Below are 21,486 nucleotides of genomic sequence, written 5' to 3' on the forward strand. Positions count from 1 at the left end.
GTTTGCTCCAAACGGGACCTACTGGATATGTGGCTCTTACCTATGGGTTTTGCTTCCCCCTGGCTGGATAGGGAGATGCACCCTAGGTCTAACTTTTACTCATGGCTTCATATTTTTAGAGCTTCCAGAGAAGCCTACTAATCTGCCACACCTTAAAACTCGTTGGGCAAGATCTGCATTTCACTGGTATGATTATCTGGCTACAATATCCGCTCCCTCTCTGGAACCACAGACCAGATATTATGCTACGAGTTGATGCTCTGACTAACTTTCAGCCCCTGCTGCTGAACAAATACAAATTAGAGAGGTGGTTCTACAAAAACAGATTGGCCTTAGATATTCTGACGGCTGCACAAGGAGGAATTTGTGCCATTATTCATACCCAACATGAGTTACTCACTTTACTAAACACATGAACAAGATGATTCAGACTACGGATTCTCCTGAAGCCTCAGGCACCTCACTTTGGGAAATGTTAACTAGCTCCCCATGGTGGAAAACTATCTTAATCATAATAATTCTAATTGTTCTGTTTTTGCTGTTTACCTTATATCTGTAACTGTAAAACAGGGTTTGTTTCTAACCATCCAAAAGCTTTTAGGTTGCAAATGGTTGTCCAAGCTCCTACGATTGCCACAACTTTCCCCAACTATTACTTGGAGCCCCTGGATCAGAGAACCTCAACATGAGGGTTAGGAGAATACGTTGCCTCAACAATTTAGGGACAGTGCCCATCACAGCAGGAAGTAGTTGTGGAATGAAACGACACCCCTTTCCCTTGGCAACATAATTCTCCTAAAAGAAAAGGGGGTATGAGAGAGTCAATTCCTAGGCAGGTTCATAAGAGGAGAGAGGGGTCTGGAATTCTCAAGGAGGAGGAAAGGACAAGCATCATTTTTTCTCTACATTCCTTAGTCTTAGTAACAGAAAACATTTTTTCCTTTAAGCCGGGAGCTGATGATTACACAACAAACAACTCAGTTTAAACTCTGTACTGAAGATTATATAATAACATTGTATCCTCCTTGAGGACAGTTTCTCCTTCCTGAAAACCTTCTGGCTAATCCTATTATCTTAAAATGTAAATTATGGGAGTGGGTCTAGTAAGATCTTTACAACCTTGAGACATTCTTTTGATTTATTGTAATAACTAATTTTAAAAGTTGTAACTCCCTTGCTGGAACTAGCAAGGGGGCACTCTCTGTCCCCCCTTCTGATGTCTGTGTGTCAGAAGCTTTCTCTGCTCCTTTTTATACTATAATAAAAGTCTGCTACACGCACACACACAACAAGAGCAGCTTGGTACAAAACAGAAGTTTCTGTAGGTGAAGTGACTGAGTCAGGGGAGAGTTGATGGTGATGAGGCAGGAAGGCTAGGCAGGAACGCTGCCACGTGGGACTTTGCAGGCTGTGATTATATATATATTTAATATATACATATATGTATATACTACTTTCCTTTATAAGATCGCTCACTTGAATACATATTCATATGTTGAATGAATTATATATTGATATAGTCAATATATATGCATATATATTCAAATGAGCGATCACATGAAGGAAGGGAAGCGACTTTGACCTGTTTCTCATGTGTGCATTCACTCAGCCTATGTAATTCAACTATTCTACTGTGTGTCAGTCACCGTGCTAGGAGACAGAGATACAGAGAAAGACAAAATATGAACCCAGTTTTTATGAGCCTGGTAACAGAGGATATGGGACTTCCCTGGTGGCTCAGAGGGTAAAGCGTCTGCCTTCAATGCAGGAGACCTGGGTTCGATCCCTGGGTTGGGAAGATCCCCTGGAGAAGAAAATGGCAACCCACTCCAGTGTTCTTGCCTGGAAAACCCCATGGACTTAGGAGCCTGGTGGGCTACAGTCCATGGAGTCACAAAAAGTCAGACACGACCGAGTGACTTCACAACAGAGGATATAGATACACAAGTAAGTACAAAACAGTGTGACAAGAAGCCTAATAAAGGAATGTAGAGGCTGAGAGAGCCTAGAAAAGAGTTGATTGTGCCTTAGAGATTAGGGAAATTTTCATTAAAAATGGAGACACTTTAACTCGCAGACAAAGCATAAGTAGTAAGGGGGAAGAAGGTTCCAGCAAGAGGAGCAGCAGGTGCCAAGGCACTGCAGTGACCCTGTTCAGAAGAAATGCTCATTTGTCCTGACAAGCACACAGTTGGAGAGGAGGCCCTTGGTCTTCCTGGTAAAAGATCTTTAAATTCCACACCAAAGAGCTTATATTTTATTACTGGTGCTCGTGCTTAGTAGCTCAGTCGTGTCCAGCTCTTTGTGACCCCGTGGACTGCAGCCCACCAGGCTTCTCTGTCCATGGGATTCTCCAGGAAAGAACACTGGAGTGAGTTGCCATGCTCTCCTCCAGGGCATCTTCCCAACCCAGGGATCGAACCCAGGTCTCCTGCATTGCAGACGGATTCACCGTCTGAGCCACCAGGGAAGCTTGTGTTTTTATTACAGGTGCACGATAAATAGGGCAGGTTTAGAAAGCTCTCTCCAGGGAATGGTAGATGATAGACTGGAGTTAGGTACTAAAGGCAGTCGGACCAGTGAGTGGAGTTTGCAGCAGAGCAGGTACAAGATCTGCATTGGGTCATTGATCCCAGAAACGAAGCGGGGTGGGGGAGAGATGTTTCCAAAGCAGGATGCCCTTTGTCCCTTAAGCAACAGGACCCTGCTGTCTCTAAACTTCAGGACAGAAATGACCCTGGGGAGCTCCCCTATGCCTCCCTCTGAGTTACAGACACCTCTGCTGGCGCCCTCTCTCGTCCCCGTCGCCAGCCCCCGCCTCCTTTCTCAGGAAGCTTGGGTCTCCCTGGGAGCGGGTCTGCCCTTGGGGGAGGCCTGTCGACTCGGCGCCCTGCAGACCGACGGACGTTCGGGGCGGATCGAAGAGGGGCTCGGCGCCCCCTGCGTGCACGTGTGCTAGCCCGGGCAGGAGGGAGCGCCTCCGCGGAGGAGTCCAGGAAGAGGGGGCAGGGAGAGGCGCTCCACAACCTCGGTCCCGGGCGCCCTGGTCGGCCGCGGTGGAGCTGCAGCTTCCAACAGGTTCGTAGAACTCGCGCTCGCGCTCGGTTGCCGCCACCTCCCCCGCTGGAGCAGGTCCGCGGGAGAGACCCTAGCCATAGGCCCCGCGCTGCTGAGCTCCCTGAGGGCGGCTTCCTCCGCCCTCCTTCCTTCTCCGGGTAGCTCTGCGCTGCCGCCGGCTCTTCCGGGGCGAGGCGGAGGGCGCCGCGGGCTCCAACTCGCTTCAGCACCACCTCGGGGACAGCTCCCGCGCCCCGCAGCGTCCTCGCCCTGGGGTCAGCTCTCGCACCGGCGGACCGCGCCCGCCCGGCCGGCTCGTCTAATGGTTCGGTCTGGGTTCAGTACCACGGTCGCGGAGGACAGTCCTCCGCCCCCGCGGGCTCCGTTCCCCGCGTCAGCACCGTAGCGGCGGACAGCTCTCGCCGGGCGCCAGCTTCCTAGCGAGCCGCGAACAAAGACAGGGGGCTGGCTGGGGCCTTCCGCGCTCCTTGGGAGTGGGTGGTTGCCTCCGTGGGGGTCTTTCGACTTCCCCCAGAGCAGTGCCAGAGGCGATCAGGGGAGGGGGCCTAGTCGTATTCGCGGGTTTCTTGCCTTGGGTCTGCAGTTCGCCAAGGCCTGGCGGTGCAATGGCGGGTCCCAGCTGGAAGTCGGAAAGAGGATGGGAGGGGAGACGGGCACAAAAGGTCCCGGGCTACAGTTGGGCAGGTTGGGCCTAGGCTAAGAGGAAGGAGTGCGCCGCCCCCTCTTCCTTCCAAATCCCCACCTCCGCGGCTAGCTCAGGACCGCGGACTTCCATCGCAGAGCCTAACACAGATGCCTAAGGCTGGCAGCTGCAATCACTGACTCCGACTGTCCCCGGAACATCCCTAGAAAGTGTGAGGCTGAGTTTCCGTTGGGGGGAAGGGGGCCGAGAAACCGCGGGGAAGCCTCGCGAAGCCGGCGGCTACACGCTCCCCCTCCCTCCTGCCTAGGGTTCCGCCCCCACCTCCAGAGTGAAGCCCGCAAGGAAAGAAGGGGGAAGGAGGGGACCTGGGCAGCAGGTTGTGAAAATGGCTTGACCCCGGGAGGTTGCAAGTGGCAAGAAGAGAGGATGAGAAGCTGGGAGGTTCTCAAACAGGGAGGCTGGTTCGGCGACAGGAGATCAAATGTGGAAAAGGAAACCTTTCCTCTGCTGAAGCAGGGAGGGCCCTGGAATCACGTGATCCTCGCTTACTGAGAGTCTCACTGGGAGATGGGAAGAGCTAGCTTTAGGGGGCAAAGGTAATTTGCCCAAGGTCAGTTAGCAATTTTGTAGCAAAATTGAGCCTAAAATTCACGCTCCCCAAATCCTGGACTTGTGTAAGATTGATAGGGAAGTCTTAAAATACCAGATGTGCAAAGAAAGGCCAAGTCGTTTCAGTTGAGTTCAAATCCTAGCTCTGTCACTTACTAGCCTGTGACCTTGGAAGTGACCTTCTGAGAAGACAGGTTAGTAGTACCCACTTGTAGTGAGGCTTTAATGAAATACCTATGTAATGAGATTAGGGCAGTGCCTGGCACATAATAAGTGCTCAAAAAATAATAACTACTATTCCTGACATTATTCCCTCTGTAAACGTGCTGAGGGCTCTTACATGCCCTGGCTGTGAACTAGGGAGGCAGAGAAGTGTCCTGAAAAGGACACAGACCGGCCACAAGAAGCAGAAAAGTAAACAATTGCAATAAGATATGATTGTGCTGTAATTAAGGTGAGTGTGTGAGGCTGTGAGATCACAGAGGCAGGAGTGATGAACTGTGAGGAAAGGAGGAAAACTACCTTGAACAGATGGAACTGTGTGGAGAGGCCTCACGTGTGAAACCACAGCCACCAGGGTGATGTCATTGTGACAGAGGGTCCTCAGGATGGGGACTAGGAAATGAGAGTGTTGAGAAAGCTGGAGTCAGTCTCCAAAGGCCCTTTTGTGATGAAATATTTCAAACATATTTTTTAAAAATAGAAAGAATAGTATAATAACCCCCCACACACACACACACATACCCATCATCTAGCTTCAACAGTTGGGTAATTTATTTCATCTGTACCCACGTCCACTCTAATCACACATACCGGTACAAACACACACAAACACAGATTATTTTGAAGCAAAGCTAAGACATCCTATCATTTCATACAGAAAGATTTTTAACATCAGCAACAACCTCTGCCATTCAAGTGGCATTCCATGTTAGAAGTCACTAACTCAAACCATGACTTTCTCTTCTTAATGTGTTCTGAACATTCCTGTTCCTTAGTATAAAGTTTTGAGAGAAGCCCACACTATGGTGACAAGCCATATGCTTTAGAGAAACTATTTTAGGAAAAGCAAAGGGCACATCAACTCTCTACAGATTTTACCCAGCCAGAGTAATCTCTACTACCTATACAGTGACCAGGGGCCAGTGACTATTGGCAAAGCTGATCAAAAGACAAATAGAGCCCCATAAAGAAGAAGGAAAAAAGTGAGCTTCCCTTTCAAGTCATCTGAATCATAAGTTCATAAATATAGAAGGTATGAAGTCATGGAAATCATCCAACCCAACAGCCATATTTTACAGATGAAGAAGACAAGGGACACAGTTGGGGATGCATCCAAGTTCCTACAGGGCTGAGACCAGAGCCAAGGCCTTTGAACTTAAAACCCAGACTTCTATTCAGTTCTCCATTTTGCCCAAAAGATTAGGCCTTAGAGTTTCTCAGGCCCTCCAGTTGAGATGCCATTTCCTTCCCCATCTCAAAGAAGCTGGAAGGAAGAGGCAGAAGTAGGGCAAGAAGGGTCCTTTCTGGTTCTCAAGAGGATGACAATGTCTGACAATTGGTCTCTGAGGTACCCTGACACAGCTCCCTCTTATATCTTTTTGGAGAAAGTCGAGGATGATGGTACCTCTGTTCCAGCTGCTACACATTAGCAATAGCTCTGCAGTTAGACACCTAGACCTTAATTCTGTGCATGTGTGTCCATCCTGCCTGCTTTAACCAGAAGCACGTGAAGACTTCCCATTTGCCCTGAATTTGGCTGCACATCCCTCTTGGCTACAGATAGCCATTCCTCTGGGGTGTTAAATGAGTAGTGTTTGGCCCAGGTGCTGGTAGGACTCAGCTCTTGTGCCTTCCTGGAGTATGATGTCTCCCCTGTTATTGATGAAATGTGATGGCTATGATGAGTGTGTGCACTCCCATTGGGCTGTGGGCACTTCGCAAGTCAGCAGTCTTGCTTTTTAGGGATGTCCCTGCCTGCAAAATGGTGAGGGCAATATCTCACAAGTTTCCTTGAATCTTAGTTGGGCAAATTAAAACATGTAAAAGAAGTTTAAGCATCCCTGATGAAGAGAAGTCAGCAGAGAATAGTCGATAAAGTGGCCTTATTTCTAGGAGCATGGTTGCAGGTAGGATGTAGGAAGGTAATGAAGATCATGAATTTCAGCTTGTGAAATTATCCCAGCTTTTAGCCTGAGATGAGGCCAAATTAGATAAATTATATTATATTATCCGGGCTTAGTTGAATTGTAGCTCCCCAAAGAGACCTTGGAGAGTATCTACTCTTCCTTCAACATGAACTCATTGAGTGGCTATTATGTCAGGCACTGTTCCACGTGCTGAGCAAGACCCTCCAGACCCCTGCTTCATGGGGCTTACAGACTTGCAATAGACACAGTCGTTAACAATAAGTAAAAGGTGAAAACATCTAAGCAAACGAACAATAGCGGAGGTCTGTCTGCAAAGATGACATGGGACTGAAGCCCAAATCACAAAAACAGTCGGTCATGTGTGGACGTGGGGCAAATGTTCCAGGAGAAGAAATAGCTCGATAGAGTGTCTATTGTGAGCCTGGACTGTCTGCAGACAGACAGGAACCAAAGTGGCTAGGAGCCAAGTGAGGGAGACGGGAGTGGCGGCAAATGAGGAGGGGTGGGCAGGGACCAGCCCATGCAAAGCCTTCTAAGTGCAATGGATTGTCACTGGATGGTTCAAGCAGTGGAGTGATAAAAACTAGTTTTGTTTTTAAAAGCTGCCTCTGGTTGCTGCATGGAGAGTGGATGATCCGGGAGTGCTGGGCTGGGCAAGAGGGAGCAGAGAGGGTGAAACACAGCCTCCCCCGTTGAGATGCTCAGCATCCAACAGAGAAGACAAGACCTAAACCAGAACAACAGTCTTCCATGGGAAGGGCTATTGTGGCGAGATGTGCAAGGCGTCGCAAGAACCCAGAGACAAGAAGAACTCATTCAACCTCGGAGACATCAGGGAAGGCTTCCTGGAAGTGGGCAATGTCTGCTGAATTGTATCTAGAAAAGGAGATGGTAGGGTTAGTGTCTGAAACAGGCAGAGAGGGCACGGAGTGGCAGCAGGATGCAGGGGGTGGGTGCCAGCCTGCCTGGGTCCCTTTAGCAGCTGTGTATCCTCAAGCAAATTACTTACCTCTCTGTGTCTCAAGGTCCCCATCTTTAAGATGGAGATGAGAATTACAACACTTTTCAAGGTGCTTCTGTTAGGATTAAACAAGTTACATTTTGTGAAGCATTTAGACAGTGCCTGGCACTGAGAAAGTGACAAATGAGCGTTGGTTAAATAAAAATGTGGCACAATGGGGGTGGGAAGGCAGGGAACATGTGCTGGGAAAGTTCAACTACAGCCCCACACTGAGGGGCCTTGAGGATCAGGCCAGGGAGGCCCACCTTGGTTTGTCTGGTTTTTGTCTGCAAGCCAGTGGCTGTTACGGCTGCTCTGGGTCTCTGTTGGGGCACTCGGTCTTTCTCTAATCGAGGTGCATGGGCTTCTCCTGTTGCAGGGCGTGAGCTCTAGAGCATGTGGGTGCAGTAGTTGTGGCGATGGCCTTAGTTGCCCTTGGGCATGTGAATCTTAGTTCCCTGACCAGGATCAACTCAGGTTCCCTACTTTGTAAGGTGATTCTTTACCACTGGACCACCAGGGAAGTTTCCCATCTTGCATTTTTTTTTTTTTCTTTTTCTTTTTTCTTTTTTTGCAGTGAGAAGTCATCAAAGTCTCTTAAGCAGGGGGAATTAGGGGTGGAGAATAAACTGAAATCCAAAGGCCCAGAAATAGAAAGGAACCTACCCAGAGTCACAGAGCCAGTTACTAGACACTGTCATCTGTCTCCCCTACAGATCCATTCTTGTAGGAGGGTAAGGACAGTATATATTTTATTTTGTTCTCCATTGCAGCCTCAGGGTTATAAGAATGCCTAGGATAGTCTCAGTAAATATTTGTAGATATGCTGCTGAACCAATGAACAAATGGGGCAGGGAAAGTCAGAATCCTTGAATCCTCGAGAAGGTCAGGGCATTTTGGACAGTGGAGAAACTGCTCTCAGAAAAATAAACTCCTGGAGATGTTGACTTGGGGGCCTCAAGCCCCTCCAAACCCCAGCTTCCCCTGTGGCAGAGACACTGCTGCCCACAGTCCGCCAGGCACCCCCTCAAACTGCAGCAAGCAGTGCTGCATGGGGTTCAGAAGTTAATCTTGGTAAAGTGCCTGGAAGATGAGAATCGTTCCGCAGACATTCAGGGTGGTAATTGCCAATGCAGAGAAAATGTATCTCTCCATTGGCGAGAAGCAGGACTTTGTGTTCCACAAAAACCAGCCTTTAGAATTCCTGTCTCTGACTTGTCAGAGAGCTGTGACTGCCGGGCGGCCAAGTAGGGTCTTGCAGTTCAAGCAGCAGATGGCAAGATACTCAGAGGCACTCAGATCCAGTTTTCGTGTTGCTGACCGTCTCCTCTGAGCCAGGCATGGAAGTGGGCGCGTCTCCAAAGGGGAGAACCCCAGCCCCAGCCCTTCCCAGCTGGGTGAACTGGGGCAAGTCCTTGCACCTTTCTGAACTTCAGGTTCATCATCTGTGAAATGGGAACACTGCAGCCAGTCCGCCCAGGCCGTTTGATTCTGACAGCGTGGGCTTAGGGTTGTACGTCATTTCACAAATGTGGAAACTGAAGCTCAGGATATGGCTCATTGGCCCCTCAGTACTTACTGAGCACCTGTGACGGGCCAGTAACTCTTGCGGGAGCTGGAGAGTCAGTGAAGAATGAAATGAAAACACATTCTAGTGGAGACAGAGGAAGCAAGCGAGTAAACAAATATAATTCCACCAAGTTATGTAAGTGCTAGGAAGGAAATAAAAGAGGAGGTGTGCTAAGGAGAGTGGGGTTGCTTAGGTAGGGCAGGCTGGGGAGGCTTGATGGAAGAGGCATGGAAACCGACATCTGGATAGGGAGAAGCAGCTGGCCATGAAGCAGCTGTCCAGGCAGAAAGTGCAAAGGGCCTGTGGCAGGAATAAGCCTGATGAGATCACAGGACAGAAACCTACTGAGCAAAGGGGAAGGTGGTAGAGAAGAGCGCAGAGCTGGCAGGGCCTTGAAGACTGGTTGAAGCAGAGAGGTGACAGAATCTAACTTCTGAGTCATTTACCTCCATCTCCCTAGCCATAAGGGGCCTGACGTGGCAAAGCCCACATCAGAGAGATCCCTGGGACCTCTTCAGACCCACAGTCCCCACTGCCATCTCTGGAGCAGGTCAGCCAAAGGGCAAGCAAAATGATGGATTCTCCTGCTGGGAAATAAATCCATCGGCTGGCTGGCTGCCGGGTGGGCACCGCAGTGCCTCGCAGGCAGCATCCTAATGCCGTGAGGCGAGAGAGGGAGGGAGAGGACACAGCGCCGGCCCCGGCTGGGGGGTGGCAGGTGGGAGAGGCACCTGTCTTAGGTGCAAAATGTAAGGGGATGCTAAAAAGCTCAGCCATCAACACAAATATCCTTTGTGCAGTATTTTTTAATAAGATTAATGCAAAAAATCTATGATGATTAAAATACAAAATATTTTCAAATAAAGACAGGATTCCAAAAGAGGTTGAAAGATGAGTCATTCATGTGCAGGATGTAATCCTGACTCTCAGATGCTCACTCCCCTGCAGGGACACTTCCTGGGCCAGGGCCCTGTTCCCACAGGGAGCCAGCATCTAAAACTAGTCTGTTCTTGATGAACTGAAAGAAACAAACATCTCCAAACAGGAACTCAGACATCACCGCTTGCTTCAGTTGTGGAGACAGAGCTCAAGCAGGGACCACACAGCTTGGAGGCGCTGCTCGGCCCACAACCCCCAGGGCACAACATAAGTCAAGCAGTTCAAACCCATGTCTTGCACATGGTGGGATCCTGAGCAGGTCAGGCAAAGGGCAAGCACAGTGATGGATTAAGTAAGGCACTTTGCCTCTCAAGCCTCAGTTCCCCATCTGTGACCCTGGTGCCAATTAAACCTGATCCCCAGGATTCAATAAGATAAAGTCCCCTGGTGACTCAGAAAGTAAAGCATCTGCCTGCAATGCAGAAGACCCAGGTTCCATCCCTGGGTTGGGAGGATCCCCTGCAGAAGGAAATGGCACCCCACTCCAGTAATCTTGCCTGGAAAATCCCATGGACGGAGGAGCCTGGTAGGCTACAGTCCATAGGGTCACAAAGAGTCCGACACGACTTCACTTTCACTTTTAAGTCTTCTAGGACCTAGCTGGGCCTTCCCCAGAGGCTCAGTAGTAAAGAATTTGCCTGCAATGCCGAAGACGCGGGAGATATGAGTTTGATCCCTGGGCCAGGAAGATCCCCTGGAGGAGGGCATGGCAACCCACTCCAGTACTCTTGCCTGGAAAATCCCATGGACAGAGGAGTCTGGGGCCGGGGGGGTGGGCTACAGTCCGTGGGGTCGCAGAGAGTTGAACATGATGGAAGCGACTGAGCACGCACGCACACATGGGACCCAGCTACACCAAGGGGATCACAAACCAGCAAAGTCAGTATCTTCTGGGAACGTATTAGAAATGAGGAAGTGCAGCTGCTTCCCAGACCCATGGAATCAGAATCTGCATTTTAACGAGACTTCCTGGGAGGGGGTGGCATGCTTGTGAAAGCCTGAGAAAGCGGTCAATTCTTGCCATTTGGAAGATGCACACAAAAATGACAGGCTTGCCCCTGTACCCACCAGACCCTGAGTTAGATCCTGACTTGAGGCAAGAGGAAAAACCAAAGATGGAGAGGCGAGATGCTGGTGTGGCCACCTCACTAAATTTTGAACAGTCAAATATTGAAGCCAGGGAGTCTGGCTGAGCTCCTTCTATACTTAACCATGGAGGCCCCCCATTTGTTCACCTGGAAAATGGGAATAATAATAGCTGCCTTACTGATTGTTGTGAAATATGAAATTGTTGTGCTAAAGATCACTGAATGCTTGCCCTTGTTGCTGGTGGGGTGGTTGGCGTCTAATACATCATTACTGAGCACTGTCCATGTGATGAAATAGGTAACATTTGTGCAGCTCTTTGCCATTTACAAAGCACTTTCCTACATACCATCACCTGACTCTCAATCCTTTGGGTGAGAAAGCATGAGATTTATTTACTTTATAGAGGAAAGTACTCTAGGCTCAAAAATATGCAGTGACTTGTCCAAGCAAACCAGGATTTAAATGCCTGGAGTCCAACACTAAAATCCATGCCATCATCAGAGCATCCAACAATAACCACAGAAAAGATTAAACACGGGAATAACTGGAATCAGACCATATTATACACTAGGGATGGTCTTGTTCAATCTCCTTATTTTACTGAAGGGAACACTGAGGCCCCGGGAGTGGAAGATACTTGACCGAGGTTACTCAGACAGAGCACCAGCCCTGCGGTCAGAATGCAGCTCACGAGGCTCTCAGTCCCAGGGCCTTTGTTCAATGTCCACACCCCTCATCACACAGGCCAGCCTCCACCCGATCAGCCCCGGGGTGGGGTGCTGGCAGCCAGGGGTGCAAGACCAGTCTAGTGGACGGGAGGGACCCCAACTCCTCCTTCCACTCCAGCCCGGCCAGAATAGGGAGTGCAGAGGTTGCAGTTGCCAAGGTGAAGCGTGCGAGGTTGCTAGGACACATTTTGGGAGCAGTCAGGTGGCAGAGGAGGGTTCAGCTGGGCTGAGGCTGGGGCAGAGATGACGACCTGACCCACTGGTCTTCTTGGAGCTGCAGGAGGACTTCCAACTCTGCAGGGTGGGTCAGCCAACCAGAGGGCTGACTTGCAAAGAACCCACAGCTCTGTACTCAACACACCGCCCAAGCCTGGGGGCTGAGAGGCTCTTTCCTCTGCCCTGCGCCTCATCAAACACAAGCCTTCCTGCTGAGTCCTCCCATCCCCCCAGCCACATCAGCTCCCTTCCAGAAGGAGCTCTCTAGAGCTCAAAGCCAAGCCCTGCAGGGCCCTCCAGGATCCTCGGGGTGAAGCCCACACCCTGCTGAACTGAGCCCCCCAACCTGGCACCAACAATCTGCCAGCCTCATCTTTCTTTCTCCCCAAGGCTCTGGCCAAACCTAACTCCTCCAAGTGCCTGGGAAGACCATGCTCTCTTGATGCCTTTGCAGATGCTCTTCCCTCTGCCTGGGAAACCCTTCCAGCCCCACTGTCCCTAAGCCTCAGCTCCAGACTCTACCTCAGGGAAGCCCTCCCACTGCCTCCTGGCAGTGAGTCTCCTCTGACCAGCCCACCCTCAGGTGGGTGGCTCATCGTGTTTTAAGCATCCACTTCCCTCTTTGGGTCCCAATTAGGTTGTGAGCTTTATAACACCTCACTCTAGAGTAAACCCGGGTTCCAGCGGTGCAAGATTAGCACTTCTCAGAGCATCTGTGCCCTCCTCTGTGATGAGGAGGATGACCTTGGCCTTGCCAGGCTAACGAGAGGATTAGAGATTGTGGATGTGAAGGACTCGACACAACTCAGTTACACTGAAGCTGCGGTCACCATCCTGTTGCTTATGTCAATAACACGGACACCAGGCATAGAGGGCTCACCTGTAAACCCGTGCCAAATGGGTCCCTCAGCTGCCCAGTGGGCGAATCACCAGGCACGAAAGCTCTAGAAAGAGCAAAGCCCCATTCTGGTGTGAGTCATAATGACTCCAGTAGTCAACACTCTTGATTCCCACAAGTCTCCAGACCTGTGTCATCCCAACACACTCTCTGCCTACCCTTCACTCACTAAACAAAATTTATTAAGTACCTACTATGTGCCAGGCAAAGCAGTAGGTAGACACGAAGCACTTGATCGCAACACCTACATTTCTCTCCTTGCCCCCCACCGACCTTTTTTTTGAAGTATAGTTGATTTACAATGTTTTGTTAATTTCTGCTATACAACAAAATGATTCAGTTATACACATATTCTTTTTTTATTGTTTTCCTTTCTGGTTTATTCCGGGAGATTGGATATAGTTCCCTGTGCTCTATAGTAGGACCTTGTTGTTTATCCATTCCAAATGTAACAGTTCACATCTACTGACCCCAAACTGCCTATCAGGGTCAGCCTCCCAACTCAACATGCAGACCCTGCTCAGAGGCGCTCCCATCAGCCAGCAGGCCCAACCAAAGACCCCCCTCCCCCGACCCCCACCTCACCAGTGAGGAAAAAGCAGCTCTGCCCTTTTGCCAATCCGGCTGCTAGCTTTAAATTCAAATACTGTCAGCCTCCCCAGAGCAGGCAGCCCGCATGGCCTTTCACTGCGCTGTTACCAGCGTTTAGAACAGGGCCTGGCACAGTCGTCCAGCCTCCTATTTACGTGTTCATTCACTCACTCAGCAGATATTTATCAAGCCCTGCTAAGTGCCAGGCTCCGGGGAGCCAGCAGCAGGGCCCTTCCTCACTCCACTCCTCTCTCAGTGGAGGGGCTGAGGGGGCAGAGGGGATTCTGTTAGGAGGTGATGGTGCCAGGAGCTGTTGAGACCCAGCGGGTTAGGGCTGTGCTTCCCAGGGTGGTCCCGGAAGATCGCCAGTGATGGAAAGGGCCTCGAGTGGGCTGACCTGTTGGAACCCCTGACCTGGGGCCAACCCCCCAGCCCCAGCTCTGTCGCCGAGACCGGAATCTCCACGTCGTGTGTCACAGCAAGCAGGACCCTGGTGGCGGCAGGAAGAGAAAATATTCGAGGAGGAGATGACAGGTTGCGCTCAGGTCCCTGCAGTGGCTGAGGCCTTGGCGTCCAGCCCAGAGAGGAGCTGACTGCAGCAGGAGAGAGAGAGTGAGGGCTGCAGGGTCTCGCCCGGCCCCACACTCTCCCCTGTGAGTGAGTAACCGAGCGGATCACGTCCGCTTCCAGCCCCTGTGTGCGCACCTACGACGTGGGAGCGGAACATCGACCTCGTTCTTCCGAGCCGTGTGAAGGCAAATCTAGCAAATTTGCTGAGCATTGCTCAATCGACAAATACTTACTGGGTACCCTTTGCCTTTTTAGGTATATCTGCTACCTCCTAGAAGAGAGCAGAGGAAGGCAATTAGGATTTCAGGGGCTACCATGCAATAGAAATCTTCACAGGCATTATCTTACGTAACACCGCCACCAACAATACTAGAGGCTTCCCTGGTGGTTCAAGCAGTAAAGAATCTGCCGGCAATGCAGGAGACCCGGGTTCAATCTCTAGGTCGGGAAGATCCCCCGGAGGGGGGCATGGCTACCCACTCCAGTATTCTTGCTGGGAGAATCCCAAGGTCAGAGGAGCTTGGGGAGATTACAGTCCACAGCGTCACCAAGGACTGGACACGACTGAATGACTAACTCTAATATTAACTAACCAATAACAGTAACAAGTACCTATATGGCCCAATACATGAGGCTGGTGCTATTAGTAGCCCCATTCTATACAGGAGGAAACAGGCTCAGAGAAATGGAATGGATTTCCCCAAAGCCAGAACTCAAACCCAGATCTGACCGACCGTAAATCCCACCCACTGACACCAGTCAGAAATCACAAGGAAGCCAGAAAGCAGTGTGGTCAGTGGTACCGCAGCTGCATTGCCTGGACCAGAGACTAAGACGGATGGCTGCTGTCAGGAGCAGGCGAGGTGGGGTCAGGGTTGGGTCTCCTGCCAAGCAGGACCCCTCCTGAACTGCCCAGCCCTTTGCCAGAACCCAGAGGATCAGTGTGGCCTCAACAGGGTCAAGGGCTCATCTGTCAGGGGGGTCTGGGGAGGGGTGCCCATTCAGGAAGCCGCCCCACCCCCTGCAGCCCTCTCCCCTCCGCCCTCACCACCCTCTCCCCCTCCGGGAAGTCTGTGGGTCTCTGGCATGCTGCCGGCTCTGCCTGGTAACTGGAGGCTCCTGCCTCTCAGCTCAGCCAGGAAGCAAAGTAAGGGTGCTGCCCAGGCTCACGCCCATACGCGGTACTCAGCGCGCCCCCCACTCCTGGTGAAGGTGGTCGTGACGTTACTTCCCCATGGTGGTCACCAAGAGCACTCCCCAGTGGGAATGAGATGGGTCAGTCTGGCAACACGTTAGAATGGCGCTAGCTCACATTACAGCAGAGAAGAACGTCTTTGTGTGTGCTACCTTATTCAGTGATGACCCTCCCTCCCCAAAACACCTGAGGTATCACCCCCAGGTTACAAATGAGGAAACTGAAGCACAGAGCAAGGGAAGGACTTGCCTGAAGACGGACAGCTGCAGGTGGCTAAGCCTGAGCTTCTACCTTCTGTTTCCTGTCTGTATCCCCAAGTGGCCCACGTACCTTTTAGGTGGTTGGTATTTGTTGGACAGATGAATGAGTGAACTAACGAGTTGCCTAAGATCAATGGCAGGGCAGAGCAGAGCTGGGAGCTTACTGTCCTCTCACTCCCAGCTCCTATGCCTTTTGTTGAGCTTCTGCGTTGATGAGCTTAACACTTCGCTCTGCACCCCCACCCCAGGACCTCAAGCGTCTCATGTGTGATGTTCATTACCCCCACCCCCGCAGCAGACTAAATGATGAAAGGTGGGCCAGTCAGCCTTGGTTACTCTTCCAGGTGGCCCCCAAGCTTGGATCATACCCAGCATCCCTTCATCCATCCACCTCGCCTCTTCCTCACCACCCACTACCAGTAATCCAACGTGCATAGTTGTAAACTTGTTTCTTTAAATAAACAGTCTTGAGTTTCATACCAAATAGTCTTTTAAGAGGAGGAACGTCTCCAGGCCACCTCGTATTTAGCATACACTGAGCCACATATTTGCACAGAGAGAGTGTGTGTGGATATAGAGATCGCTTGATCGCTATAGATATCATTGCTCATCCAGATGGGAGCTATTTATGATGCTGAGTCACTCGCAGAGAATGCCACTGAGGGATTCCAGGCTGGGCTCTGAGCCCCAGCATCACAGACCTCGTGGCTCTTTGCCTCATCCTCACTTTTCACAAATGAGAGAGACAGAGACGAAGTGGTCTCTCCCACCACCGCGCAGGGACAGAAGGAGACGTGTTGGCCACAGTATATGCAGACTTTCTCATAACCAAGCCCTACTCCAAATCCTTGTCCTCCATCCAGGACACCACAGCCCTTTCATCTCGTCCAGCTTCTTCATTGTATAGGAGCAGAAACTGGGAGCCAGAGGCGGAAGGGACTCGTCCAGTGTCCCACAGCCAGTCGGGGGCAGAGCTGGTCCCAGGGTTCAGATTTGCTGAGTGCTATCTGGTCCTCCCTTCCATCCCCCAGCAGCCTTCTTCAGTTCCTCTCCGAGGTCACGCCGCTTCACAGGAGCCTCTCTGTAAACCCAGAGCTGACCCTGAGCGTCCCCTTTCATGGGCTGTTCCAAGAGGGGAACTGAGTCTGGCTTGTTTGGATACCCCCCATGCTTAATGCAGGACCTGTATACGCTAGGGGCTCGATGCTAGTGCCCTGGGGGTTATATAAGGCCAAACTCAGTACCAATTCCTGGGGAATCCTAGTTCCCTGTTTGAAAAAGCACCCGTTTCTCTCCACCCTCTCTTTCTTGTCTCTAAGCCAGTTCTCTATCCATGCAAAAATAGACTCCCTCCCACTCACCACCCACTTCTGCCCAGTTCTATAATGAATCAATTTTATTAATAGGCTTTGGGATGAAAACTTGACAAAGGCTTTTTGTAAAAGTCACCCTTTATCTCCGTATATAGTTCACTTCTCAAAGCATTCTACTAAACTGGTCAGGTGGGATTTTGCCTCACATAAAATATTCATTAATCCACTCTTTCCCTCCATATAGAATGTGTTTGTTTAAGCATCTGGTGATCTCTATGCTTTATTATGGATTCTACTCAATTGTTCTAAGAGACAGTGGGATGAGACAGAAAGAGAACAGGCTTTGGAATTAGGACTGAGTTACATCCTAGCTGACCACATAATGGTTCTGCACCCACACCGATTGCTGTGAGAATTAAAAGGTATAATGGCTGTAAAGTACCTGGCACATAAAATGCTCAATACATGTTTGTGAATGAATAAATGAATGAATGAGTTACTCAGGACACTTATGAATAAACTATCCTACTCTGAAGTGTGAGAGATCACTGACTCTGCAGTCTGAAGTAATGAGGTCAGACAAGTCCAAGGGCAGTTTGAAAAGTCTTGTGTCACCGACCGCAGGGATTAAGCTACTGGTCGGACTGTCTCCAAGCCAGAGAGGGATGTTCTTTCTGTGGCCCCTTTGGAAGGTATTCATTCCCTCAGGAAATCTTGTGCTGAATATAGGTTCAAAATAGAAAACTCCTTGAGAGTAAAGATTGTGTCTGGTTGTCAGATTCTAACTTTTCCCAAACAAGAGCTTGACTCAGGGTAGTAGACAAAGAGATGTGCGGTAGGTACACACTGAGGTATGAGTATGCAGTAATTATGCATCGGACTGCAAGGGGGTCAATCCTAAAGGAAATCAACCCTGAATATTCATTGGAAGGACTGATGCTGAAGCTGAAGCTCTTCGGCCACCTGATACAAAGAGCCGACTCAGTGGAAAAGCCCCTGATGCTGGGAAAGATTGAAGGCGGGAGGAGAAGGGGACGACAGAGGATGAGATGGTCGGATGGCATCACTGACTAGGTGGACATGAGTTTGAGAAAATTGCAGGAGGTCGTGAAGGACAGAAAGGTCTGGTGTGCTGCAGTCCATGAGATCGCAGAGTTCAGATTGAGCGGCTGGACAACAAAAACAAATGCACAGAGTTGGGTTGAGTTGAGTAGAGTTGACTTGAGTTGACTCGGCTTGAACTGACTTGTTTTGCATTTGTTAATGGACTCAAAGTAAGGACTGCCAAGGGAGAAGGCCTGACTTAGACATGGTCCCTCAGCACAGGGGAGACCCCAAGTGTGATGTTATGGGGACATTCAGAGCCTTCCAAAGATGGAGGCATCTCAGAGAGGACAGGGCCATTGCCAAGACTGAGGAAGAAAGGTAGCAGCCTTGGCTTGGTCGGGGGCACCGCAAGGCTGAATGTCCTTTAGGAATCTTTAAAACTTACTGTAACTCTATGAGGATCTTTCCATATTTTAGGGCAACAGAGTCTTCTCTCCTGGGAGACAAAGGACTTTGGGGAATACCTACTTCAGTGGGGGATGGACTCTAGTTTTGAGGGGCCAAATCAGCTTCACCATGAGGTGGCCTGTGATGGCCCACAGTTAGGCAGAGCCCCCATACTGCAGACGCTGGGAGAGTCATAAACTGGTCTTCCTGCTGCGGGGAAGGTTTGGGGTTCTGAAGGAGTATGAGTCTAAGTCTAGACTTCCATCAGGCGGTGGTTACTAAAGGGAGCAGCAATGCGGGAACATTAGTGAGTAGGCAGACAAGACCTCTGGCGTCCCACCACTGAGGCCAGCCAGCACTGCTGGGTCCCCTCTGCTGGCTCCGCCTCAGTCACCACCCCTCTCAGGGTGTGGCCAGGCATCTGCGGGAGAAGGAGCTGAGGGAGCAAACGGGATTCCAGTGAAGTGCGGCTGCCCCCGCCTTTATCGTGCGCAGCTGGGTCTGTGTGAGCCCCTCTCCCACACTGGCCTGAGACCCATCAGGGGGCCTGCATGCTCTCCTCAGCCCCCTGTACTGTCTGAAAACCTGGGTACAGGTTAGAACGTCAGTGTTCAGTGAGTGAATAATGATGGCAGAGGAAGGCTTACAATGCCAGTGGAAGATTTCAGGAGGGAAAGATGGAAAATTTCAAGATTTCAAGATGGCAAAAGCCCAGGGTGAAGACGTCCAGCCAGAAAGGATAGCATAGATTCAAAAGTTGTCCCTCAGAAGTGTGGCTTATAGAGAAAATTTGGCTAAGTAGAGTCAAGAAAGGGTGGTGCAGCGCAGGCTTAAAATACTGTTCCTCAGAGTCCCAGGCTTCCGAGGCAGACTCCCAGGGACCACCCTAGGGTGAGTTTGAGCAAGGGAAATTCCCCCAACCCACCCGAGACCATGCCATTCAAAGTTTTAAACTGCAGTTTTATCTATTTTATACATTGGATTGGGCTCCCCAGGTGGTGTTAGTGGTAAAGAGAACCTGGTTCGATCTCTGGGCTGGGAAGAACCCCTGGAGGAGGTCATGGCAACCCACTCCAGTATTCTTGCCTGGAGAATCCCCATGGACAGAGGAGCCTGGTGGGCTACAGTCCATGGGGCCGCAAAGAGTTGGACACAACTGAAGTGACTTCACACACATGTATATTGGGTTCCCACACATTTTCACTTTTAAAGGATTCTTTGGATTGAAAAAATCCATTTGGAAAACACCAATGTTGAAATAGTCTAGGCATCTACATTAGGCTGTCTGGATGCAAATCTCAGCCCCTAGACTTTCCACCTATGAACATCAGAATGGGGCCCTTCTGAACCTCCACATTCTTGTCTGTAAATCATCCTTCTTCCAAGCATGTGTGAGCATTAGCTAAGATGCTATAGTATTTCCCAAAGGCTGGTGCACGTGTGATTGATGGTGTGTGTGATGGTTTTAGGTGGTATAGGGATAAATATTTATTATTTTAATAGCTCACGATTGATGCATGTTAGGAAAACATAAGCAGCATATTAGACTCCATGATTTATGGAAATAATATAGCATTTCCTTTTAAAATAAAATTCTGTGCTTTTTGAAAGGCAAATCGATTTAAAGAAAAACACTAAGTAAATGAACAGCACTGATAACCGCAGAAATCATGAAGGTGACACACGAATGACTGAAAGGTGGCAATATTTGAAATGATATATATAAAAGAGCTATCATAGTGCCTGTCATTTAGGGAGGGCTCTAAATGGTGAATTCTTATACCTTTCTGTACCTTGCTGGGATGGCTCAGCCTAGAACCAAGCTCTCCACTCGGGCAAAGTAACTGTCCAGGCCTGGTCAGTCTGGAATCCAGTGTTTGATGGGCATGGGGCAGGCAGCAAAGGTCAATTTCAGGCAGACAGCAGTGGTCAAGCCCCAGAGGGCAGCACCGATCGGGTCCTGGCAGCCAGCTGGCCACAGGATCTTGAAGCAGACACTGGCTGCTGAGGCAGCATCCATGGTGCCAACCACGAGTGGTCTATGAGATTACTTGGAGAGTTATTCAGGCACAAGTCAAATACCCCCAGGAGAGAGTTACTTCCTTTTCAGCTGATTCCATCAAGGGGGAAGTCTCAGTTGGAGGGTAGCACCTCCTTGAGGCCTCTCTAATGCTTGTTGATCTTCATTTCCAAGACAGAGACCCAGTCTTCAGCTGCCAAGAGTTTCTGGCTGAAAATGAATAACAATGTTGTCTTTTCCAAGTATTTTTTTTACTATTACTTTCCATGTATAGAACACAATACAGGTATTCTGTTTATGAGAAGGATCTCCTGTTCCCTTTTCAAATACATGTTTTAAAGGTTAAAAGGGAGAGTGTTACTTTTGTTCAGTATAAAGATAATAAAAGTACAAGCAGGATAGAGACATAGAAACAGATAAATGTAGTCCTTGACCAAGAAAAATCCCAGCGTGGCAGAGGCACGGCTCCAGAGTCCAGGCCAGCCCACAAGCAGGATGTCTTCTGACTCGGCCACAAGCTTTGCGGCAAGCGTTGTCCTGGAGAGGGCAGAGGAGGCCACACCCTGAGAAGGGGTCAGATTGCTGGGCAGATGACCCTGAGCTGCCAGGCTGCCCAGGGCAGCGGCCGGATAGCAGTCAGGACAGCTAGGGGTGACCCCAGACGGTGGGCCTGGGAGGGATGCCGGGCCTTTAGTTCCTAGTGAGGCTGGGCCGGCAGAAGATGGCTCTGATTGAGGGGGACGAAGGGGCTGAGGATTGGGAACAGGGAAGGCCTGACTCCACAGCCCGCACCAGCTAGGTGCTCAGGGGAAATCTGGTATGAACCCAAACCATTCATACCAGTCTTTGAGAGGGGCTGGGTATGAGTTAGGGCTGGGTATGTGTTGGTAGCAAGCAACAGAAACCAATCAGCCTCACTCAGACAGAAGCAGGAATTATAAAGAGAGTATCAGCTCCCAGAATCAAAGGCCAGGCTGGTTGTCAGACCCAGGAAAGGATCGGGGCCGGGGCAGACTAGGAGTTTGGGAGCAGGGACTGAAGTCATTTTTTCCCTAAGTTCCCCTTTGGGATGCATCAGCCACAACTGCTGTTTCCCCTCTGCCTCAGTCTTCTCATGAGTCAC

General features: G+C 50.1%; 1 protein-coding gene across 1 annotated transcript in view; it reads left to right on the forward strand.

Annotated features, from left to right (window-relative positions):
* The first annotated feature begins 2,863 nt into the window (after nucleotides 1-2,863).
* The window catches only part of CPLX2 (complexin 2), an 82,114-nt gene continuing 63,491 nt past the window's right edge, over nucleotides 2,864-21,486 (forward strand). Inside the window, exon 1 of the mRNA XM_061158520.1 lies at nucleotides 2,864-3,078. The gene's annotated coding sequence lies outside the window, so the exon portion shown is untranslated. The remainder of the gene's footprint in view (nucleotides 3,079-21,486) is intronic.

Source organism: Dama dama, chromosome 12 (assembly GCF_033118175.1).
Source record: "Dama dama isolate Ldn47 chromosome 12, ASM3311817v1, whole genome shotgun sequence".
NCBI lineage: Eukaryota > Metazoa > Chordata > Mammalia > Artiodactyla > Cervidae > Dama > Dama dama.